Source organism: Vulpes vulpes, chromosome 9 (assembly GCF_048418805.1).
Source record: "Vulpes vulpes isolate BD-2025 chromosome 9, VulVul3, whole genome shotgun sequence".
Taxonomy (NCBI): domain Eukaryota; kingdom Metazoa; phylum Chordata; class Mammalia; order Carnivora; family Canidae; genus Vulpes; species Vulpes vulpes.
The window spans coordinates 46,197,144-46,223,298 of record NC_132788.1 but is presented as its reverse complement, the minus strand read 5'-3'; the positions used below and the strand labels follow the sequence as shown (position 1 = coordinate 46,223,298).

Here is a 26,155-nt window from a genome sequence, read left to right as displayed (position 1 = left end):
AAAGATTATGACACTTCAGAGGGAAGATTGACATGATCAAGTCCTCTGGTAACTAAAAGAAGACCCTCAAACCAAGAAAGGTAGCCAAAAGATTACAAATGTAGAGGCAGTCTGGGAGGAGAGTTTTGGCAGGGCACACTGCCACAGGGGCAGGTCATCAGGAAGGGTGGGATCCAGCCATGCAGGCTGGCAAGTGCTTCATGACGTGAGAGTTTGGGACTTGGGTTGCAAGCAAGGACTCCAGGTCCTAGAAAAGGTACTTTTGGAGAAAGGCAACACTTCACTTGTAGAGAAAAATAAAAAATAGTGCTAGAGAGATAACCAAGGATGGATGCCATGGCATAGGAGACAAATGACAAGAGCGGCTTACAAACAATGGAACACAAAAAGGCAAAGGTGGGGTAGGTAAGGGCAAGGATGCCTACTGCTGAGTCTAATCAGGGTCAGAATGAATCATAAAAAACAAGCTGTCAGGAATAAGCAGCAGGAGATCGAACTATAGAAAGAGGGGTGCCTCAGAGGCTGGGCTATCTGAAGAATTTGGTGATTATTGATTCTAATGTCCAAAAAACAATAGAGGGACCTAAGCCAAAACACATGGTCATCTCAGAACTCAGGGAGGAGTCTTCACTCTGCCTCTTCATCTCTCACTGCTTCCTTTTCCCTCTTCCTGCCTCCCTCTCCCGTTCTCCCTCTCAATCACTTTCTTACTCTTCTTGCCTTTGTCTCTAGGCTCTGTTTGTAAATATTTGATTTCTCTGCCTGTTTCTCTTCCTTTCATTCCTCTTATGCCCTCCTTTCTCCCTCTCCTCTCCTCTCTGTCATCTGACTGCCTATCTTAGCATCCCCACACCATTCGACAGTCTTTTCACACACCTACCTCTCTTACTTACTATTCCTTCCTTCTCCAATCCTGTAGTCTCCTTCTACCCATCATATTAAAATGACATATTTTTCTTAATTTCATGTAGCTATTCAATGAAACTTTAAAATCCCAAATTTAGAGAAGATCTTTAGGATGTTTTTAATATTTCTTTCTCATAAAAAGACAAAAGCAAATTATTTTCCTTCTAATGCATCTGATATGGGAGACTTTTTTTCCCCTAAGAAGGGGAAAAAGAATCAGTGATTCTTAATAAGAAACAAAAAAAGTTTCTCCCCTCACCCTTGTTTTCAAATTTCCTAAGTCATAATTTGAAAAAGTCTCACCAACAATGAGATTCTTTGTACATTATTAAAATCTATCATCTCATTGATTTACTATCTCTTTGTTATACCAGAGATAAAGAAGATGAGAATCTGACTCACTCTTATAAATGGTAACAATTATATTCATCATGGCTAGGTCTCTTTGAACATCACAAAGGAGAGGAGCATCCAGCCCAATAATAGCAGTGGCCATACAAGCCGTGGTAATAAAAGATGATCTCTAAACCAATAATAAGTTCTCAGGGTACATTGTTCCCCCCGCACTGACCAGCAGTTTATTTTAACACAATAAGACCTCATTCCCAAAAGATGTAGGACAGGTAAAATGTAATTATTGCACACTTTATTTGTTCACTCAGATCTCCATGTGTTTTCTGACCTCTGATACTGAAACTGCCACTGAGGCTTATATTCCCTATTATCAGCTTGGCATTAGCAAGCTAGAAAAGGAAAAAGAAAAACAACCACAGCTTAGAAGAATTTATTGTCTGCCATAAGCGCTTGCATCAATGAGGCTGAGCAGCTGGCTCAAAGCTCTTATAATATCACCATCTGTAACTCAAAGGGAAAACGAGTATCTCTGATTTTTCAAAGGGTAAAGGGAGTACAATTGTATTTATTAGGTGTTCAAAAGCTTTGACAAGAGAGGCCTGTCAGACGTTATCAGCATGTGCCAGTTGGCACACAGATTGTGGACATATTGTCCATTTAAGTTGTCAGTATACAAGTCTCAACCAATGTTTGCAAATCTACAGAGCAAAAACCAGTCGTTGTTGTCATGATCCTTGGAATACTGCTTAGGGACTGGTGTCCCCACTGTTTAAAACTTACATAGCAATATGCTTTGCAGGAGAAATAAACAAAAATTTATATATATATATATATATATATATATATATATATATATATATAGTACTTATTCAGACATGGTGGACCATACATTATTTTACATGATTACCTTGATAATATAAGAATTTGCTGGCTGTCCTTGCTCTAGAGCTTTCCCTATACTTTTTCTTCTCCATTTGACAACTTTTATCTTCATTCCTTCCAGGGCGCCCAGTTTTGAAGCTTCTTGGAATCTCTTGTGTCACTAATAAAATATATTTTATAATATAAGCCTAACTAACACATTTTAGTACCTGCATTTTTTCTTGAAACACAGGAAATATGAAAGAATACCCTAATAAATGGAGGAGAAAAACAATGTTTTTTGAGGGAAAGATTATTATAAAAGATATCTGTTCTTTCCAAATAAATATATACTGTAAGACAATTCCAATCAAAGTCACAAATGATAAAATAAAGTCACAAATGGCTTTCTTCACCTTTTTGAAACTTTACAAAATAATATTTAGAAAAATAAATAGGCAAGGATCACTAAGATTTCTTTAATGATGTTACCATCATAATGAAGAGGAACTTTCTGTACCACAAATTAAAATGTGTTTTGTAGCTACAACAATTAAAATCAGTGTGGTACCTATGCAACAATAGAGAAACAACGGGACAGATTATTGGGACGCTAAATTCTATGCAGGCAGAGCCTGTGTGTGTCCTGTTCTGATGATTTTATTCATTCTGATATCTTCACAGTGCTTGGAACATAGTAAACATTTGTAGAATAAACGAGCTAGCATGGGAAAGGCAATATACATAGCATTGGAACATAAATACACATATACATACGTTCTGATTATCTTAAATCAGTGACAAACAAATGTTTTATTCAAAAAGTGTTGAGAAAATTGCCTTTTAAGGAAACAATATACTGTTTTAATCATCAACTCACAGAATGCATGAACAGAACTTGACTTGATCTATAATTAAAGTGTAAAAAAGAATTCATAAAAACCTAGAAGAAAACAAATGATTACAAATTTTATCTTTGGATTGGGGATTGGAAGCTTTAGAGGTAGGGAAGGGAACCTTCAATGTTTTAAAAAATATATACCAGATGTCATAAAGAAAAAATATTTCTGCTATCCGCATTCAGAATCTCGGTGTATGGCGACATGCATACACGCATCACAACTTTAGGAGCATTCACATGGGAAGGGTGTCTCTGCAGGACCACTACACTCTCCCAGTCATTTTGGCCCCCTGGGGAATACCAGTTTAACTGGCAATATCTTAAGAGAGTTTTTAGTTTTCATTTATGGATCAGCATCATAGAAAGCCTATGTTCAGCTCTCAGATAGCTTAGAACAGTGGTTCTCAGAGTGTGGTTCCCAGCCACCAGCATCAGTATCCCCTGACCCTCACCAGACCTACTGAACCAGAAATACTGGAGTGGAGCCCAGCGCCTGTACTAGGGATGCTGAGATGACCTTAAGTCTGAGCACCATTGGCTCAGATGAAAGTAACCACTATCCACATTACAACTGAATCCACAACCTCTTCTCAGTTCAGCTCCACTTTCCTTACCACTGAACAGCAGATATCATTTCACACCTAGTGGTCATGTTGTCCTGTCCCAGGCCCACCAGCCAACCAGCTCTTAGAAAATCATTGTTTATTAGCATATATTCCCACCATGTTGGTTCCTGGGAAAATTTTCACAGTCCAATATGGGTAAGATCTAGGATTCATAAATCAAAGGTGAAGAGAACATTAACAACACCTAAAGTCTTATATAGCAAGCAAGGATAGGCTGAAGCAGTCAAAATCTAAATTTGTACCATGTGTAAATGAGCACACACACAAAAAAACCTTATAAGAAAAAGAGAGAATACAATATATTACTTGATAGCATCAGAAATCCATAAAGAAATGATAGGTGATGCCAAATGACGCTATTTTCCAGAAGAATGAAAGGAGGGAGGGAGGCAGAGATCATGCTGGGAAGACAGGTTTGAGATCTCCATGTGTATATTCTGTCCTAAAGATGCTCATTTATCTATGCTAATGCCTCATGAAAGTGCACATGATTAGTAAGAAAATCCCCAAATCTTCAAGAGGAAAGTGTCTAAATATCATAAACTGACAAGTCACAGCAGAGAAAATTAAAAGAGCTAATTTATGAACGTGAAAGTAGTAAGCCTTTATAGTAATGATAGACAGAAAAATAAAGCTATACAATTCAGTTATTTATTAAATTGTTCAAATATTAGTGGAAAACTCTCAGTGATGACAGAAGTATTAAAACATCACAAAGACTAAAAAGGCAATTTGGCAAGCTACATTAAGAACCTTAAAATGCTAAATCTTTCTGACTCAGAAGTGCCTTCTAGCCCTCCATTCTAAAGAAATAAACAGGAATATGGACAAATATTTTTATCAAAAATGTTTATCTTGATGTTATTTATTGCACACAAATTGGACATAATCAAATTGTCAAATTATAACAGCATAAGAAAACGTTCAGAAATTTCCTTGTGAAAAAGTGGGATACAGAATTAAATATATAGTATGAATTCAAATATGCAAATATATGTATATTTGACTATATCAAACATATATCCTTGAGTACAAATATATGAAATATAAGAAGCATATACACATGCTATATGTTAACAGTATTTATGGTTGGATGATATGGTTGGAGTATCCAGTATGGTTGGAGATGATGAATATTATTTTTGTTCTTTTACTTTGCCACATTTTCCAAACTTTCTATAAAGAATAACATTTACCAGAATTTTTTTTTTTAAGGATACTACATGAAAATTGCATTTGGAATATTTTGGGGAAAATATTTGGGGCTTTGTGATCTTCCTAAAAAAATCACCAATGGCAATGGCTTTTAATGTGTTTTAATAACATAATTATTCCGTTTAGTGTTAATTAAATCTTTACAAAATAGAGCCATTTTCTCCACTGTTTTGCAATATGAAATCAGAGAGATGTTTATTTGGCAATATTTTTCCATTATATATAATTAAAACATTCTGGCTGTGTTTAGAAGAGAAGGCTACGTCAAGCACTCCTACAAGACTTTGCTATCCATCATAGCACCCTTCTATCTCATCATCTCACCAAACTTCCAGGATAATTTATGACTAGCAATGTTTCTCAGACTTCTCTCTTCCTTTGCTATTTAGAATAGTAAAAAGAATAAATGAAATACTATATTTTATTAACAATTAGGTAAACTTTCTTTATATCCTTTTAGGTTAAGATTTCAGAGTCTGAAAAAAACTATAAATTCTATTCATCTATTTCAGACTAGGAGTGCTAAAATGGATTTTGAAAACTTTTCTTCAAATTACTCTGGGAAAAAATGATTTTAGATGTAATTCTAACTCAGGGCCAAAGGTGGGCATGTTCTTCTGCAAAGAACCACAACTCTGTGTTCAGAGGAAACTAGTCCATTTCAGATAGTATTCAGTTTCCTCCCAGACACTGGGATCTCATCATTCAAATGCAACATTGATTTTAACAGACATGTGCTGCCTGCTTGATGAGATGGCATGCCACTGACGGATACTGCACAGGTTTAAGCATAGGCAAGTGGCTGGTGGGCAGTAAGGATGGGATACAGATGTAAGAGTGATATTCCATAATCCAGGGGGCCTCTGCTACATCAGTCTATGGGGCCTGCAAAACAGAGAAGCTGCTGAGCTCCAGATTCCCTCCTCTGGCCAGAGCTGGGATGAGGCACAGGGGAGCTGATAAACATGATAAGACACAGCAAATACATTAAATTTAACAAGGGCAGGGATGCCTGGGTGGCTCGGTAGTTTGGGGCCTGCCTTTGGCCCAGGGCATGATCCCCAGGTTCTGGGGTCGAGTCCCGCATCGGGCTCCTTGCGTGAAGCTTGCTTCTCCCTCTGCCTGTGGCTCTGTCTCTCTCTCTCTCTGTCTGTCATGAATAAATAAATAAAATCTTAAAAAAAAAATTAACAAGGGCATATTTAACACACCTTAAATGCCCAACTTACTTATACCTATGGATACTGAGTTCGAAGCACGGCCTTATCCTCCAAGTAAACCCTCCCAGAGCCTCTAACTATTGGTTCATGAGGGATGAGTAATCCTGTCATCACCATACAACTTGAATGGAAAATTCAGGACTAACATTTATAGCAGATATTTATCTTTACAGCCATAGATTCTAGTGTATAAATACATAACTTTATCTCCCTATTCTTGAGGTTCTCTTGCCCCTCTAGTTGCCATATCTGCTACTGAGCCATGTTCAATCTTTCTTGGGAAATACTCAGTCTCACCCCCTCCATCCTTTCCTTAGAAAAGCAATTTGTAATATTAGATAAGCCCATGATTCTGATCCTGCATGCAGTCAGGTACCATCTCTGTTACTTTACTGCTGTGGGCATTTGGGCAAAGGTATTTAACTTCTCTGTGCCTTGGGTCCACCTTCTGATAAACAAGAATAGCTATTTATCTCACGGGACTGTTTTGAATATTAAATGAGTTAAACTATGTTATCTCACAGCACAGCTTAAAGCATTTACCATGTTAACTGTATCTGGTACATGGTAAATGCCATAAGAATGTTAGCCACTGTTCTTTCTGCTGAAGAAAGTCCCTGGGAGCATCTATTTTACCAACACATTGGTCTAGCTCATCCAAAGCCCCTCTATGGACTTGCTGATATAAATCAACCTCCTTTTTGCTCAGTGACCTTGTTCCACTCAGGACCACACATGTGGTCCACCCACAAGGCCTCTCTAGCCCAACAGCCCATGCTAAGCTCCTTCTGAATCTCTGAAAAGTCACCGCAAATTTCAGACACTCTTGGCTCCCAGGTCACTCAGGGTTTTAGGAAACACACAGTGGGATGGGATTCATCTTATAGTCTCTCTGCCTAAAATGCCACATCACCATTTTCCTTTTTTACTCCACTGAAGAAACAACATGCTACTGTGTAAAGTGAAGGGAAGGGAACTTTTCTAGGAGGTTTTCTCTAGGCCAGGTTTCCAAAACATGAAGGGCCAGATAGTAAATATTTCTGGTTTTGAGGGTCAACCTGCCTCTAGGCAAGTTCTCCACTTTGTTGTAGCAGGAAACAGCCATAGATGCTAGGTAAACAAATGAACATGGCTGTCCAACAACAAAACTTTGTTTACAGAAACAGTGAGCAGGCAGGATTTAGCCTGCCAGTTTGCCAACCCCCTTTCTAGAGCAGAAATGCCTTGAAAATGCAGACAATGTCTAGGTCTTCTTAAACTTCTACAGAGAATTTACTGCCTTCCATTCATAGAAAGTCAATGATGTTTGTGTGAAAATTAAATGAGAGAAAGAATAAATGTGTTCCCTACAAAGGCCTAATAAATCTATTCTTGACTTTTGAAATCAATCATCTGTCTTTTAGAAGATAGAGTTGCATCTTTCAGAGTTTGGACCTGTAAGCAAAATCCTTTCTGAGTTCACACAAGTTATGTGTGGTCTGTCTGGGGCTTCTCTTCACCTTCGTTTCAAAGCCCCTTTCAGGGCTGAGCTAAAAGTATAACTAAGAAAGCTCTGAGTCCTGATGCCAGCCCCCACAGAGGAAGCTTCTGGACTCTGGGAAATCATGTTCCTTCAGACTTTCAGAGAAAAATCCAGCTCTAACTAGACCAGGGAAAAACTGAGGAATCTTAGATGCCTATCACTGCCACGATGGAAATAAACTTTCTTTGGCAGCCTGGGACTTCTGAGGCTTATAAGGCCCTCCTATGAGTGAGAGAGGCCAGGGAATATTGAAGTACACTCAAAGTGTAAGAAGCTGTAAAGACCAACTGGGAGTGATACAGCCAGTTGTCTGCAGCCTCAAGCTCCCTGGCCTCTACTCACAGCATCAGCCTGCCTCACTTCCTCCTGTTGTCATCATTCTCAATTTATTACTCATTCCTAGTCCGAGTCATTGTTGGAGTCCCTATATCCAGCTTCCCCAGCAATCATCAGGCATCAGCCGTACCAAGTAGCACCTCTTAATTTAGTCCTACAAGTGACCACGTGGCTGAGGATCCCAGGCAGCCAGGTCATTTCACTTGTACTGGATCCACTGATTTCCATGTTAATATCCTTGTCCCCATCTATGCACCAGTCATCACAGAGCCATGAGTATGGTTGACATCCAACCTGCCAATCTCAGGCCTCTCATAGCTGCTCCTGGCATTTTCCAGGCTTGGTTGCAGGCAGGTGATACCCTCTCTGCAGGTGATGCCCTCTCTGCACCAATACACACACACACACACACAAATAATGGCCCTAGGATGTCTGTCTGGGAGCCTTCTAGCAAGACCTGTTTCTCTTCGGCCTCCCTCATCACCTCTTCCCATAGCTAAAGAGCAAAATCCTATTACAGTGCAATAGCTCAATCTCTATGCCACAGAGTTTGTGCACCAACATTTATTTTTGTTCAGTGAAATCAAAGTCATTCATGACTATTATATCCCACTCAGAGAGGGAGAGTTTTGGTTCCCTACTGAAGATCCAAAAAACTCTTCCCCCACATTTATAATTTTCTAATAGGAAGTCACCTCCTTTGTTCTTAAACTTAATAAAATGACTCCTTTATCCATTCCCTAGGAGTCTACAACTCAATAAAATTCCAGTAGCCATTTTTGAACTCTTCTAGATACCAGGCATTGTACTAATTGTTTAACTAATATCATAGGTTAATCCCCACAAACCTGTTATCACTTCTATTACACAAGTGAAGAGATTGTGGACCAGACAGTTACGGAACTTGGTTAACATCTCACAGCTAATAACTGCTGTGAGCTGATCTGAGTCTGCCTACACAGAGCCTTCATACTAATCCCATAGCATACTGCCTCTCTACTAGTGCCTGCCCTTTTTCAAAGACTTTCCAGTAACACATTTAAGATAATTTCAATGACTATATTTTCATAATAACACATACATAAGAGCTCTTTTTCTTCCACAGAAGTTTCATGACAATATTTGTCAGTTTTCCAAAACTTGCTTATTTGAATAACCATGAAGGGTCATAATGGAATGTTGTCTATATGATCTTAAAAACTCTCTTAGTAATTCTGAATAATATCAACAAATATTGTGAGTGATGCCCTCCCTCATTACCTGAAAATAATTTGGAAGGAAGTTATGAAAGATTGTATAGTCTTTAGAATGATTGATTACTAAAAAAACAAAATATTTAGTCACTTTAGTAAAATACAGTGGTTAGCTTGTACTATATCAATAGTATATAGGCAAACAAGTTGTTACAAATTGTAACATACTTGAAGAATTAACCCTTTTAATTTTTGGTGAGGTGGGTGGGGGGAGTTAGGGAGAGAGTATGAGTTGCCTCTCATTCTTGTTTAGTATCAAATATCTTTGGGAATCTCGTTGGGAATTATCTACAGTTTGTTTCCCATCATCCTCATATGCAACAAAGGTATTGGAAATAATCTCCATTTTCAGATAAAAGACTTCACTTTCTGGATTCAGTGCATTGGCTATTAACTTATCCAACAATCACACAATGGCACTGCAGAGGGATCTCAGTTTAGACTCTATCCACATAGTTTGTAATCAGCTGTAACTTCTTGTTGGAGGTGTCAAGAAGAATTAACATTTTTAATGATAATTGTCAGAGTACCACAATATGACAATCTGTGGTTATTTAGTGAATATGATGATTATCATGGATTCTTAAATAGAACATTTCCTGAACACAATTAGGAATTCATAGACATAAAACATTCTTTCTAGAGCGATGGAAATGTCCTAAAATTTGATTGTTGTATCGATTATATGACTCTGCTAAATACTAAAATCCACTGAATTGTACACTTAAAATAAATGAATGTTATGGTATGTAAAATATATCCCAATAAGCTCTTTTAAAAAATAATAGTACAGGGGAAAAATAATGTTGCTGAAGCTTTAAAAAATTACTTTCATTACTAATTATCATTTGCTGATGAAACTAAGTATCATGTTAAACAGGGAATCTCATTTAATCAAAGAAACTTCTTTGCTTCATTTCACTTCCATTTTTTTTCTTTACATCTCACTTAAAACTTCACAGAAGTCCTCTGGATAGATATTTCCAGCCCTGCTTCACAGATGAAGGGAAGACATGCTGGAGATTTCCTAGATCTAAAGAGAAAGAGCCAGGAGACAAATCCAGATTTCTCTAATTGGACTCCAATGACTGTGCTGTGCTCTACGATTTCCTTAATTCTGGGTACCCCATTATACCTTATCTAAAATATTGGATAGGGATGCCTGGATGGCTCAGCAGTTTAGCACTGCCTTCAGCCCAGGGTGTGATCCTGGAGACCCGGGATCGAGTCCACATCAGGCTCCCTGCATGGAGCCTGCTTCTCTCTCTGTCTGTCTCTGCCTCTCTCTCTGTGTGTCTCTCATGAATACGTAAATAAAATCTTTAAAAAATTAAAGTAAGAAATAAAATATTGGATAATTAGTCCAAACCTTTGCCCAAATAGCATTTGAGTAAGAGGCTCTATAAGAAATTAGGATATATCTGAAGTTTGGAATAATAGATTAGTAAACTGAAATTAAAAACAAAACAAAACAAACCAGAGGTCACTTTTGTTATTCACCCAAGAGCTTCATTCTAGGATGTGCTGGGATGGTGGCATATTGCTTCAAAGTCATCTTAAAAGCCTACACAATCAGGCCCTAATAAAACTATAACCTCAGCCTTTGAAACAAAGATCCACTGTGCTGATCCCATAGTTTGCTCAAATATGCAATTATCTTATTTAAAAACAGCTGATCCATGACACCAGTGTGGATTCTGCAGAGGCTTGAGTCTTCTATGAACTTGAAGGCACAGGAATGCAAGAAACTATCTTTTGGTCTCTGACCTCTGGCTGTTTATATTTGCTTTTCCTTCTTTTAAATCATGCTATATACATCTTCAGTTCTCTGCTTCAAAGGCACCACCTTGGAGAAGCCTGGCTTACATGCCATTCCCATGTGGGGTAGGGACCCACAAGCACTCTGAAAGCCTGCAGTTCACTGCTCACAGCACTTAGCATCCACTATTATAGATGCATGCTTAATGCCCAATGAGATGCATCTGCCACCGATTCCCAACAGTACAGCAAGGGGAAATAGTGGACACTCAGTAAATAATCATTCAATGGATAAAATAAATAGCCTAAATTTACTTGGTGCTGAAGATTTCAAGTTTTTTTTTTAATTTCATTTCCTTTTCTTTTCCTTTTTTTAATTTACAGACTACAGTCTCTCTCTATAAATTATTTAACCTGTGAGGATAATGTAAACAATGGTATATCATGTGGTAAGCAAGCATATGTACATGCTATCAATTGAGACATATATAAGATATAGTGGGAATAGATTTTCTCTCCATATTCACTTTTATTAAAATAAATAATGAAGATTCATAATATGAACCAAATGTGTAGTAGGGAAGGTTTAGCGAATAACAACTCTTAAGACTGTTTCTTTCCAGGGCACCTGGGTGGCTCAGTCAGTTAAGTGTCTGCCTTCAGCTTAGATCATGATCCTGGGGTCCTAAGATTGAGCCCCACATCAGGCTCCTTGTTCAGAAAGAGTCTGCTCCTCCCTCTCCCTCTCCCCTGCTCATGCTTGCTCTCTCTCTCTCAGATTAATAAATAAAAAAAATTTTAAAGACTTTATTCCCTTTTAGATATCACATACTACTGATGTGGTGACTGCATTTCACAATCACAAGAATGAAGATTTTCTGTAGGTATGATGAACTAAAGGAATAACTACACAACACAGTATATATTTTTTTAATTATGCATTTTCTAGAACTCATGCTTGTAAAAGGTAAACTAATGAATTTTCTCCCCACCCCAAACCACCCTTGGGTGATCAGATGTTGTATTGGGAGGGGTATAAACTTGCTAATAGTTACTTAGGAGTTATCATTATGGAATTTATCAGATCTTTGTTAAAGTTTCTCTTTTACAGGTCAGGCTTGTCCCAGGACATTGTTTGTCTCCCATAATATGGGGATGGCATGAGGACACTAAAAATTTGCTAAGGTTCTATGGGCGAAACATTCTCTCCTTTTGATCCAGATACATCATTCCAGAATTCTAGAGGTGAGTTTCTGTGAGGCTAAGCCAGAGGAGGATGAGTAGGGAGACCGACTGGAACAGGACTGAAATCTCTCTAGCATCTGCTATCTGCCTGGCATGGGACCAGGAGCATGATATATATAGTTAAGCTTCAACTTTGTTAACAACCTTAGGAAGTTTATGCAGGAGAATACTGAAACCTAGGTGAAGTCCCCACAATTAATAACTGGGAGTCTAGTATTTTACCCAAGACCATAAAAACTCCAGAGACTTTTCCTCTGCATACACACCCTCCACAAATATCAGTTCCCCATAAAATCTGCCTATAGGATAGAAAAAGAAGCAGATAAAATTCTTTAATATAATTTTTCCATTTTGGGAAAAAGTTACATCAAAATGGTGTTTTAAAAGCATACATCAGTAAAATAATATAAAACATCTATATTAATAAAATATATGATTAAATATATATTATATAATCTTATATAATGTAAATATATGAAATATATTGCTTTATATTAATAAAATAAATTAATATAAAATACACATAGAAATAAAATAAAGCAAGTAGATTTTTTTCAAAATCATCTAGGTTTTATGTCAATACTTTCAGCAGAAAAACAGCCAATTGGCTTTATTAATTTTTCTAAATGATGTTTACATTTGAAGCAAATTGATTCTCATAACCATAGTACAGTATAATTGGTGTAACAGATTTATCAAGCATCTTAACTTAGAGCAAGTGCCTGGTGAGCATATGCATAATAGCTTTCTAGAGGAGGAATTTCAATGTCAGCCAAAGAAATAATCACTTACAAAGGAAAAAAATAGATTGGGCACTTGGGCCTAAGTACCTTCAGCGTTTCCATGACAACCACAATTAGTACCATTTAACAAGAAAACAATGGGTTTGTAGGCTCAGAATAGTAGTCAAATACATGTCTTCTAATTTATTGCTATTATTAGAAATACAAAGAGATAATTGAATACATACTGTGACTGCTCCCCTACATACTTTTCAGAATTTCTGATGTGGTAAGAGGATCACACCATTAGCATAAACAATATTGATTGTGTGGGCTGTGGAGGGACTAAGATAAATGTCTTTTAGAAATCCCATCTGAACACTCACCACCCTCCCAAATCAATTACCCTCTATAAGATAAATAAGAACTGACAAGTTCTTTGTTCCAAAATGACCAAAAGACAAAAGGGATTCCCTCCACCTCCATTTTTGGCCGGGTAGGATCACTCCAAATTACAGAGGTTAACGAAAGGCAAATCAATAAGCTAGAGCTGTCAGCATTTCGTGATTAGTCCCATAAAAACTTTCTGATCACTCTTTTTTTTTTTTTTTTTAACTTTGCTTTTGAGAAAGTGAAAATAGGGTCACATCAATTCTCAAGCATATAGACTTGGCTGTGATTACTGCCTGCCTTTGGCTGAGTCAGCAGAGTCAGGCTGTGAAGTAATGGGGCATGGCCATTTCAGCCTTTCCTGTCCAGCACATGTTTTGTTGCAATGCCCTCCACAGCTGGCAAATTTTGTACATCAGCCTGCTTTATTTACTTGGTATTATTGTTTGAGATTTCTACCAAGTTACCAGTTAATTTGCTCCAAAAATATTCCCCTACAAGAATAAAAGAGAAGAAAGAAAGAAAGAAAGAAAGAAAGAAAGAAAGAAAGAAAGAAAGAAAGAAAGAAAAAGAAAGAAAGAAAGAAAGAAAGAAAGAAAGAAAGAAAGAGAAGAAAGGAAGGAAGAAAGAAAGAAAGAAAGAAAGAAAGACAGGGCAGCCCGGGTGGCTCAGCAGTTTAGAGCCGCCTTCAGCCCAGGGCCTGATCCTGGAGGCCCGGGATCAAGTCCCGTGGGGCTCCCTGCATAGAGCCTGCTTCTCCCTCTGCTTGTGTCTCCTGTCTTCTCTCTCTCTCTCTCCATCTCTCAAATAAATAAATAAAATCAAGAAAGAAAGAAAAATTATTTCCCCTATGCACAGAGCAGGAGAGACATAAACATTTATAAGCAATTTCGGTAATAACAATAGTTCCCTTATATTGATTATCCAAGAGTACATTGCAAAGATTCTTTCATTTAATCCTCACAAGTCTCTGAAGAATGTATTCTTATTATCTTCCTTGACAGCTCAAGAAACCTAACCCTAGAGAAGTAACAGCCCCAAATTACACAGCCACTAGCCATGTACTAAATAAATGTGAGGGTTCAAATCCTAGCAGCCTCACCCAGGGCTGGCTCAGTAATAACCCTACTCCAATTACTGAGGCCTAAACCACTCGGAATTCTCCAATACACGTAGATATTGTTCATAGGAGGTATTCATAAAAACTAATATGTCTTCAGCTTATGTACCTGGCATTTCTTTTTTGAAGAGTTACTTGTCCCAGGAGGCAGAACAATGCAATGAAAAGAATGGAGCCACAGGGACACAGGTTTAAATCCCAGCTCTGCAGTTCACCTACTAGATGAACTTGGGAAGCTTCTGGGCTTTTCTGAACGCCAGAGTCCCCAACTGTAATATGTGTCTTGGAGAGCTTTGGGGAATCCTAGCAACGGCATATGTTAAATGCTTTACAGGTGACGGGCACTCTGAAAATAGAGTCAATAATTATCTTGAGCTTCATAAGGACCCATCTTCTTCAGATCTATCTCTGGCCCCAATTCTACTGATTGCCCCAACAAGCAAAGGTTTTCATAGCAAAATCCAAGAGGATTGTCTATTTGTTCTGAATCCTACTGGTGGAATAGATGAAGGGGTTTCCTTTCGTTTCTAAATGAGGATAATCTTACCCAGACATCTTTACATAGGATGTTATCAGGAAGGTACCTAATCTCAAGGGGCCTGTCATTTTATAATGAGGAAATTTTAGAGGCATGAAAAACTAAACTTAAATGAAACAAGATGGTTCCAGAAGAAAATTAAATAGTGTCTGAGTTGTGACCACTGGGTTGTGCTGAGCCCAGAGTGTGGAGGTTGTAAAAAGGGCCCCAAAGAGTGCACCAAAGAGCTAAATGGGATTACTGGAAGCATTTGCTCAACGCTAAGGAAACAGGAGGACTCTTTCAATCCTAATATATTCAAATAGATCCTGAAGAGGCCCTGGAACAGCAGAGTGTTCTGCAATATTTAAAGGATGCTGCTGAGATTCACAGTCCTAAAATTAGACCTGCAGGCTGTTTCCTGCACTTCAGGCTAAGCTTCCTTTCCATGCCCAGGATTATCTTTCTAGAAATGAGGGTTCTGTTTCATTTAACCATCTACTCTGTTTACGATATAAAGAGGCCCATAAGAAGCCTGGGCTCTCCTGTCTTGCTCATAGACTTACCTAGCAGGACTACACCTGAGTTCTGTGAAGTGAAAGAGCTGTCAGGGAAACCAGCTGGGTCTGGGATAGTGTCTTATGACTCAAGGACTGTATGAAGGAAATGTGGAGTCTGTGTGCCTTGCTACTCCACCTGCATGGCGAGAGCATCTCAAAACTGGAAGATTAGGATCTTACCCTTTTCTGAGTTTTAAGGTTTCAGGACCTTGAACCTAACAGAGTAATGACTCCAAATCCCATACACTAATTTAGAAACTACATCTTTACTTTTTAAAAAGTATCAAAATGACAACTTTGACTTTTGATGTTAGCTTGTATCAGTAACCTTGAGGTGAGGGAAGTAATATAAACCAAAAATGCATTTAGCCAACGGCATAAAAACATTCACACACACAAGCACAACACACACACACACATACACATGCATGCATCTATATATATAGTTGCCCCCGTGAATGGCCTTCATGAAATCATCATAGGCACCACTAGCCAAAGCTCCATAGGGACTGTGAGGCAATACTTGCATTATCACATGTCATCTAGTCAAAAACCCAGCTGGTTGTCAATGGAGATTATCTCCCTCCAGGCAAAATCTGACTTTGTGTGATCCAGACTTCTTTTCGACATCTGTTTCTGTCACCAAAGAATTACAGCAATTTCTGTCTAGAGTGAGGCTTGTGTAGACCAGTACTGAAACCTAAACCTCTCGAATAAGTGAGCATTTTCCTTACAATTTCTTAACCTGAATAGAGATCCATTATTTATAGATACAGTTTTTCTTTCTCGATTTAAAAATCAATTATTGTAAATAATTTTAGTCACTGCTTATTTAATCATGCTAAGGTAGTAATGATATAATATTTGTGGAAGTAGCCAGGGGACACTTTCATCTCTCCTACCCAACATTAATTGAAACTACCCTGCATGACTGAAAATCAGAGTCTAGGAAATTGAAAGAAAAAGAAAAAAAAAAAAAAAACAAAAGACAAAACCCTGGCATAGGCGTGAGGAAGACTATGGAAATCTACCTACCCAGGAAAGCCAGTATTTTCCCTTTTCATTGCTAGCAAATGTACTGATGATTGAATATATTTATTTTATTTACAATAATAAATACAACCTGGGAGCATGTTTTCAGATTAAATGGCCCATGCCCCGAACAAGGAATTATTTAATTATGCTAACGTATATATATATATACACACACACACACATATATATGTATATACACACACACTTTATAGAAGGAATTATTTAATTAATTATTTAATTATGCTAAAAAATATATATGTATATATATCCAGAAATACATAGTAGCCAGAAAAAGGGACAAGTGTATACTGGCATTTTAAAAACCTCTTCATTTTAGCTCTTGCATTCTCTGTTGGCAGCATCATAATTCCTGCAGTAGCAACTATGACAGCCAAACAAAGGATTAAGGCTGTTTGTGGAAAAGCAGCAGCAGTTGAATTTATAAGCAAGAGAAATTCAATATACTTGTAAATGTCTCTCACAATAGAAAACAAGGGAGATAAAACTCTGAGAAACAGAACTATTTATTTCTCTAAGATTACTTGAATTCTAAAAGTGGTGAAGCCTTTTCATTTGCTGCTTGCAAGATGCCATCTTGGATTTTGACCACATACAGAACAACTCTTGTGGTGTTCACTTTAAATGTATTATAAAATATTATCAAGATAAATTGAAAATAAATTTTTAAAGATGGTGAAAAAATTATTACACTCTCCAAACACATTATTTTTACTTTTTTTTGTTCTTCCCCAGTCATATTTTATATGTTTCACGCTAATTCTTCATAAAGATACAAACATAGAGCAGGCAAATTCTTCAAACTATGTTCTCTAAGAGACCTTTAGTTTGTTCAGATTTCTAAGGAGAAATATTTTGCAAATATTGTGAATAGCTGCATATTATTATGTAGAATTAATGTGATTGTCATTTTAAATTATTATTTAGTATGGGTTGTTTCATTTCTTTCCAGTTCCTTCCTATTATAGATAATGCCACAATAAATATCTTCATACAAATAGCTATTTTCTGCTGCTGAATTATTTGCTTCAGACAAATTTCCAAGAAAGTGAGGTTGATGGATCAAATGGCATAATACTTTGCTGAACTTAGACATACTACTTTCTTAAAAGGTTGCTGAAATTGACCTTGTCATCAGCCAAATGTGTGTGTAAGGTGGTTGTTTCTAAATTAGTATTTGTGAGGTGCCCGTTTCTAAATTTTCTGGTAGATCAGAGTGCATACAGGCAAAGTGGAGGAAGAAGGTACAGAGTAGGAAAGAAGGGAGGTACATGAAAGAATAATAATGAGTGTTCAAGAGAGGATGGTTGAATGAACAAATAGATAACTGGACTATTCAAATGTTCAACTCCTTGCTTGGAAGAAAAAGTAGCCTAGCATTTGCCTAGCACAGTGAGTGGTTACAGTTTCTTCCAAAGGTTGGCTCAATAATAGAGTAAGCGTTGGCTTCCTATTAGCTTTAAAGTAGAAATAAGATGCTCTTTTCACTATGATTTTTTTTATTATAATTGACCGTGAACTGCCTTAATACCACTATCATAGGACAATACACTTTATCATCATTTCCAATCTTTAACTAAATCCATTTCTAAGGCAATTACCTGTCTACTATTGATTGGCCATCTGTTTCCCCAGTAATTACATGAACATATCACTTAGCAACAGGATGCACTTTTCTTCCATATTCCCATAGAACAACATGGTTATGGTTTTAAAGCAAGGAAATACTGAAGTCCTCTGTTATTGCAAATAAATGTATAGTCACATGCTCCGTGCACATCTGTGTGAACGGATGTGGCTGTATGCTCCTTTTATCCCTGGTTGCTGCAGTTAACAAGAGGAAAAAGATATTTGCTTGGATATCTCATAATTACCAACAACAGCCATTACAGTGACTATTGGAGACACTATTTATTAGTATAATTTGCAAAAACTTTATGTACATTACTTAATCCTTAGACCAATCTAAGATAAGCTAGGTATTTTTATACCTAACAAAGCGGTTTTATCCTATTCAGAGATAAAGAAATTGAGGCTTGGAGAATTTAATTTCCCTAAGGTCATAGAGTAAGCGACAGAATTGGAACTCTAAACCAGAATTACCCACTCAAAAGTCCACGTTCTTAACTACTGCGCCCTTCGAGCTGATCACAAAATTAGTTCATTTACCGCTTGGGCATCTTGGTGTTTTCTGACCAATTTCATATAGATTAACAATGAAGGGGGGATTTAAAAGTGCCTCTGGTTCCCTCTTTAGACTCATTCAGATGTTTCTTTGTTCTCTTGCCAGTACCTGGATCAGTGCTTGCAGTTCAGTTTAGGGCCTGTGGATACTGCTTTGGGTACGGAGAAATTCCCAGATCCTAGCATAGATAGCAAATGTCTTTGTCCAGGGAGTTTTTTCTCCTTATCCAAAGTAAAGTAAGTATCTTTAGTAAAATAACTAGCTATTAAGTTTCTGTACATAAACTGACACTTTCACTTTCTTCTTTCATGCTACACAGCTTCACTTAGATAATCTATAAGCATTTCAAACTCAAAAGATCCCAAACCAAACTCAATTCTTTTTCTTTCTGACCTTCCCCATACTCCCAAAATGTCTCTGGTCCAAGGATCCCTGCTACTGTGAATGGCACGATAAGAGTTAGGTTTGCTCAATAGAACCTAGTGAATATAATTCATCTATGATTCCTCTCTCTCATCTACTCACAGCTCCAATTCTATTACCAAGCCAGTTTACCACCCCCATCCTTTCACTTACCTCCATCCCCAGGCTACCAATACATCTTTCGAAATATTATTTCATTTTACTGTTTTACAGTGTTATAATAGTTTCAGGTGTACAATACAGTGATTCAGCAATTCCATACATTATCCAGAGCCTATCACTCTCTGTCATTAACCAATATGTCTTGCTGTAGTTATCATGGAAGTCCCCAAATTGATATTCCTATACCTACTCTTGGCCTAGGCTATCTACTCAGTTACTTCATTGCAACTGGAGAAACCTTTCTAAAATGCATGTCTGGTCTTTTTACTTCCCTGATAAATAGCAGTTAATTCCACATTGTCCTTAAAATTAACTTTGCATTTCTCTCTCGGGTTCACATAGCCCTTCATAGATGGTTTCTGCATCACTCTCCAGCCTCACTTCTGGAGATGAATGAGTCTTCTGCATTCCAAGTACATCAACTCACTTCTTGGTCCTGAATATATCATCTTACTTACAGGCCATTGCACTGACTGTTTCTCAAGCCTCCATTGTCCAACCACTAATCCTACCTAATTCACTCATTCTCATCCTTTCCAACACTCAATGCTGAAATTACTTCCTCCAGAAAGCTTTCCTAAACACTCTGGGTCAGAATAAATGCCCCTCCTAGGAGCCCCTATAACAGCTTAGACTTCCCTCATTGTTGCATCTGTTACACTATTTTGCAGTCACTCCCACTGTCACAGTCCCATACCATCACTGTAGTGAAAAGCAATCTTGGTCATAACAATATCTCTAGGAACTGGGACAAATAGTAGATGGAAGCTCCATTTCTTGGATGATTGACTAGTTGGCTAAATAAATAGTAATGTTAAGAAATCAGGGTCTGAAAACTAGTATACCTAGACATGAACATTTTTATCTTGGCTTCATATCATGAACTTTTTGGTTTTCTTTCTTCATCTTGACTAGATCATATGGGCAAGAATTTGCAAATAGTTCTTTGATCTGGCAATGAGGAGAGGTGTTAATAGAAAGTTTGGGTAGGGTCTAAGAAGGAAAAACACTAATGACTTCTATCAACATACACCAAAAATACATGCTTTATCAGCCCTCAGTTTCCAACTATTTAAGAAAAAGATTATGAACAATAGGCAAAGCTGCTAATGCAAATTTCCATACAGAAATTCTTGACTCCTGTGTAGAAACAAACAGCAGGATGCTCTGCCATGTTGGTCCTGTCCTGGTGATGGTGGCTGTTGTGTGAAAGAGCTCTCTCACCAGCTGTCTGGATTTAGGCAATTCATTCCAACCAGGCATTTAGGTTTCAGTCTTCTTATCTGTAAAATGGGTGATTGTACTCTCCTACCTCAAATTGGTCTCCATGAGGTCTACTATTACTGGTTTCTTTAAAACTCCTCTTAAGTTTCTTGAACATTCACAGCCTATTGTCTTCATTTCTGCTATTCTCCTTTATCTGGAATCTCCTTTTGTATACTCCTTCTTGTAAGGTAGCTCCTAGTCTGTCCAAGGACTCAAGTATCAAGTGCTCCAGAAAACCTCCTATGATCTAAGTGAGATTAAGTGCCAATTTCCTCAGCTCCATTTGTCATGGAGCACTGACAACACTGTCAGGCTGCTCTATTATTTTTGGTTTACTTCCATGAGTCTCTAAATTGGCTGGAAGGTTAACATCAATAGTAAAAATAATGATGAGCATTCATGAATCCTTACTATGTGCCAAGCACTCTGCCAAACTCTTTCCATGCACTTTAATCATCACTGTAGATCTATTAATCCCCACTTTATACATGAGAAAATCCAGGTTTAGAAACGTTAACTTCTAAGTATGTGACCAAAACTGAGTTTCAAGCACCATCCATTCAATTTCAGAGTCCAAACACTTAACCATTATGCTATATTAACTCTTCCTGAGAGAAAATACTGTCCTATTTATCTGTGTACTATACACACTTAGCACACAGAAGCTAAGTAAATGTTAGGGAATTGGGCAAGCAGTTGAATGAATAAACAAGTGAATTAATGAATATGGCAAAGAAGCAATAATAAAACAGTAAAAAGAATAACAATAATAATATCAACTGGAGATTAAATAATGGAATAATATCAAACATGGTGAAAACAAAATTTGAGAAATCTTATATACATATTATTGCCGTGGTTTCTGGTCTTTAATTGCCTACTTGTTGAAAAGGTAATTAAAAGTTAAAATTAAAAATTTTTATAACAGTATTTCCAATACATCTTTCCTTATTTTGAGCTAAAATGTTTGTTATAGTGCTACTCAACATATAGTTTGTGCTAATCAAGTGTTAATTTTACTGAGCAAATGCCCCAAATGATGTTTCATATAATATGCCAAGTCTCAACCAAAGGGGCACTACCTATGCATTTTCTAAATCCTCAGGAACATTCTTTGGTTACATCTCCAATATATTGGCTCAAAAGATAATCCATCACAGAGAGATGACTAGCATAGCCTTGTCTTCAAGTGGAAGACAGATAAACTTAAAGAAGTATGCTTTGTGGGCACCTGGGTGGCTCAGTCGGTTAAGTGTCTGCCTTCAGCTCAGGTCATGATCCCAGCGTCCTGGGATCAAGTTCTGCATAGGGGTCTCTGCTCAACAGGGAGTCTGCTTCTCCCTCTGCCCTTTCCCCCTGCTTGTGATCTTTCTTTGTCTCTGTATGTGTATGTGTCTCTCTCCCTCAAATTAAAAAAAAAAAAAGTGTGCTTTGCTTTGTATTTATTCCAATCTCCAAGTTTTTCCACACCAGGAGAAGGAGATGAAGCAGGAAGAAGAGAATGAGGAAGAAAAGGAGGAAGAGAAGAAAGATAAGGAGAAAGAAGTGAAGAAAGAGGGAGAGGAAGAAGAGAAGCTGGAAGAGGAAAAGGTGCAAGATAAACAAGAGAAGGAGAAATAGAGGAAGTGGAGAGAGGAGAGGAGATGAGAAAAAAGAACAGAAGCAGGTGAAAGAGAAGGCAAGCCTCTCCCCAAATGATACCTTCCTTTACTTTAGAAGTCCTATGAACTGTGGGAGAAGCCCTAGCCTAAGAGCAGAAGGACAGGGTCCAGGTTGGCCTTCTCTTGCCTCAGGGACCCCCAGTATTATCTTCGTGAAGATAAAACAAGAGAATTGAACTAAAATCTTCCAAGATTTCTTCCAGGTATAAAATATTAATAAGTCTACTGAAATCCCTGTTTTCAATTCTTTTAAATCCTGACTGAAGAATGTATATTATAGATAATTTCAGTGTTTCTCAGGCAGCATGAGAAAAATCCATCAGTAGAATCAGACTGTTTGTTAATTTTCTGTGTCAACTTTACTGGGCTATAGCGTGAACAGTCTGGGCTACAATTATCAAACATTTTTAGGGGTGGGGTATTTCTGGATAATAGTATCATTTGAATAAGTAGACTGGAAAAGGCAGATTGCCTTCCTTAATGTGGTGGTCCTAGTCAGTTATCTGAAGGCTCAAATAAAACAAAAGTGCTGACCTCTCCTGAATAAGAGTGCACTCTTCCTGTCTGACTGTTGAGCTGAGATATTACTGTTTTCCTGCCTTTGGGCTCAAACTAAAATTAGGCTCTTCTTGGGTGTCTAGCATGCTAGCTTTTGGACTGGCACTTATGCTATCAGTCATCTTGCTTCCCAGGCCTTTGGACTTGAACTGGAATTACATCATTGCTTCTTCTGGATCTCCAGATTACTTATTAGAGATTTTGGGACTTCTCAGCCTCCATAATGACATAAGCCAATTCCTTATAATAGATCTCTCTCTCTCTCTCTCTCTCTCTCTCTCTCTCTATATATATATATATATATATATATATATTAGTTCTTATACATTATTTTATATATATATGAATTCTAATATATATATATGAATATATATATAATGAATTCTAACATAAATTTTACTAGTTTTGTTCCTCTGGCGAACCCTGATTGAACACAGATCATTTAAAAGAAATGAATAAGCAAGGCTTGATAATTTCTCTCCTTCTCTGGAACTATTAAGACTTGCCCAGCTAATTTCATAGATCTGATATTCCCACAAGAACTAGGATTCAGTTTATAGCAAGCTATCTAGATCATGGAGCATCCAGTGAGCCACCTCAGAAATCATAGATAGCCAGAGTTCCTTTGGTACTTAAGTTAGAATTTCCTGAAACTCTAGGGCTCTAAGCCCCAAACCCTGCTCTATGGCTCCTTAATACCATGTAGCAGTTTCCAAAATGTTGAACCTTCAATCTGCAGTGTGTCTCCCTCTTTTAATAGGCTGTTCAACAGACATTCATCTTTCTTCCAAAATAAATACTGAACTGATCAATTTAACTTTTTTTTTCAGATAAATGCACTGCAAATCATTAATCTTATTGGAAATATTTGGGGGAGTTCTTTGAATAGTGTAATACTTGATTATGTTACCCTTTATGACTTTCAGCATATCCATAGAAAGACAATGAAAATTTATTATCTAGAATTCTTTATTCCAAACACATTAAAGACTTTCTATTATAGGAACTGTCAGGGAGAAAGTAACATACAACATCTGTATGCCATAAAAAAGAGAAAGAATTTTTTGAAATTGTAATACTCTGATTCCCAAATACTTTTCAAAGATTTATAAAAGGCCTTGAATTTAACTATAAGATATAGCAGAAAAATTATTTCTGATTACATGCTACTCTTGCCTTTTAATAGGGTTTAAATTGGATCACTGATCTAAAATATTCATTTTGAAAATTATTTCACAAAAAAAGATTAAATAGTTGATGCTTTTAACTATGGTCTTTAGAAACAGCCAAATGATATTAAAACTTGTTCTTCATTGTATTTTTGTTCTAAATAATCTCTATTAGGATGATTATTGCTAATATTTGAGTTAACCAAAGAAGCAATTAATTCTACTCGTAATAAATTACAATGAATTAAATCTATAAGAACTTTTCATTTTAAAATTTTACATAACAATTGCATGATGTCTCCTTCACTAAGGAAAGTAGTTTCAGCTATGGGTTTAAATGTAATATTTAAAATGAACTAATTCCCCATTAACTTTTCATCTATTTTATTTTTCCTGGGGAGATTTCAGTTTTGACATTGTGGCAGTGAAATATGTCCCAGAATTTATCATTTCTTAAGAACAAATGGCAAATGCAACAATCCAAAGATTTCTGTCCAGGTTTAGGGGTAATAAAAATACTAGAACCAACTAGACAACAGAACTTCCACCACTAAATAATAGTCCTTTCACGGTGCCAAACAATTTAGGGATAGAACATACTTACCCAAAGTCTTTACCTCACACATGATTCAGATTAGAATTCGATAAGTAGTTGCTGAGAAATTAGTGCTACACTGGTACTGTGAACAACATAAAAATAGAGATTGTAAGTAAACTAAGAAAAATAGCCCTTCGAAAAGAGGAAAAATGTGCAAATAAAAAGACAGAAGTCAGCAGTAAGAAACAATGTAGAATTATGGCTGACTGTATAATTAGAGACTGACATTTCCATAGAAAGTAGTTATCAGGAAATACAGAGTCAACATGAATCTGAGAAGTCCAAGTTTGGTCATATTTAGAGTCTGGATATCTGTGTAGGTCTACTTCCCAAGTGTGTGCTATTGGACCTACTATTAGAAAAACTACCACTTTTACCTTGAAGGTCAGTAACACAGAAAATGGAAATTTCCTTATAAATCAGCTTATCCAACTTTCAATCTCTTTTGAATTACTGACCGTGAGCCAAATAAATAAGAATTACATATTATAAAATGGTTTCCAATTCAGATTCATGCAAAGAATTTTAAGGTCCTGTGGCAATATACACAGAGCTGAATCATAACCCAAACCCTGTATTTTGAGGATGTGAACAGTATACCACTTATGCAAACAAAATCATTAATCAAACAACAGATTGACAGCATGCATCATATATGCATCATTTATGATAAACATTTAAGCCATAATCCCTCAAGGACATTGTGAATTTAATATTGAGCACAGAAATAATTAGTTTCTATAAGTAATCAGTTTCTATAAGTAAACTTCTATAAGAAGTTAGGAGAAGGGCAATATCAGATTGAGTTTAAGATTCCTTGTAGCTTTTTTCAATTAGCACACAAATGTAGACTGTTTTATTAGGTCAGACTTTATCAAAGTAAGCTTTCCTAGCATTATTCCTGTGTGTGTGTGTGTGTGTGTGTGTGTGTGTGTGTGTGTGTGTGTGAAAGAGAGAGAGAGAAGGCCAGATTTGGTGAAGAATGTTAGTGGGTCATGTGAGTTGAATATTAACAGTCACTGGAAACCCAATCAACAGTATCTAGTGTATACTTACTATGTGTAGGACACTGAGCTTGCTATTTTCAAAGCCATCTTTATGCTCTACATTGACCATAGTGAGGGAACGAGGCATGGGAAATCTGCTTCAGCCATGAAGACCCTTTAAGTTACCATCAAACTTGAATGAAGATATTGTTACAAAGTCATGGGTGATTTTTTTCTTGCCATTGTGATTTTTATTTGGTACTCAATGAAAGAGGTCTTTCAGACTTGGATTTTTGTCATATGTCACTCTTATGCATACAAAAATAAAAGAACGTAAGTGAAAGAAATGCGTTAAGATACTTCTAAGGTAAAGACGATTACATTACAATTGCCAGTGGTTCTTAGCAATCATAAGACAATCCTGATTTCAAAAATGCTAAAAGGGGGGGGGGGATAAGCAACAACAAATAACAGGTACCCAGGATAAACAACAACAAATAATAGGTACCATGTAACACCACCTTGCTTAAGATACAGAACAAGTCCTGACATCATTAAACCTTGTATACACCTCCTTTGCCACACTTT

The 26,155-nt window shown here is 37.0% G+C and overlaps 1 long non-coding RNA gene across 1 annotated transcript in view; it reads right to left on the bottom strand.

The window, feature by feature from the left end:
- LOC140593886 (uncharacterized) overlaps nucleotides 1–24,663 on the bottom strand; it is a 224,617-nt gene extending 199,954 nt beyond the window's left edge. Inside the window, exon 1 of the long non-coding RNA XR_011994253.1 lies at nucleotides 24,588–24,663. This is a non-coding gene — a long non-coding RNA (uncharacterized lncRNA). The remainder of the gene's footprint in view (nucleotides 1–24,587) is intronic.
- Nucleotides 24,664–26,155: the final 1,492 nt, after the last annotated feature.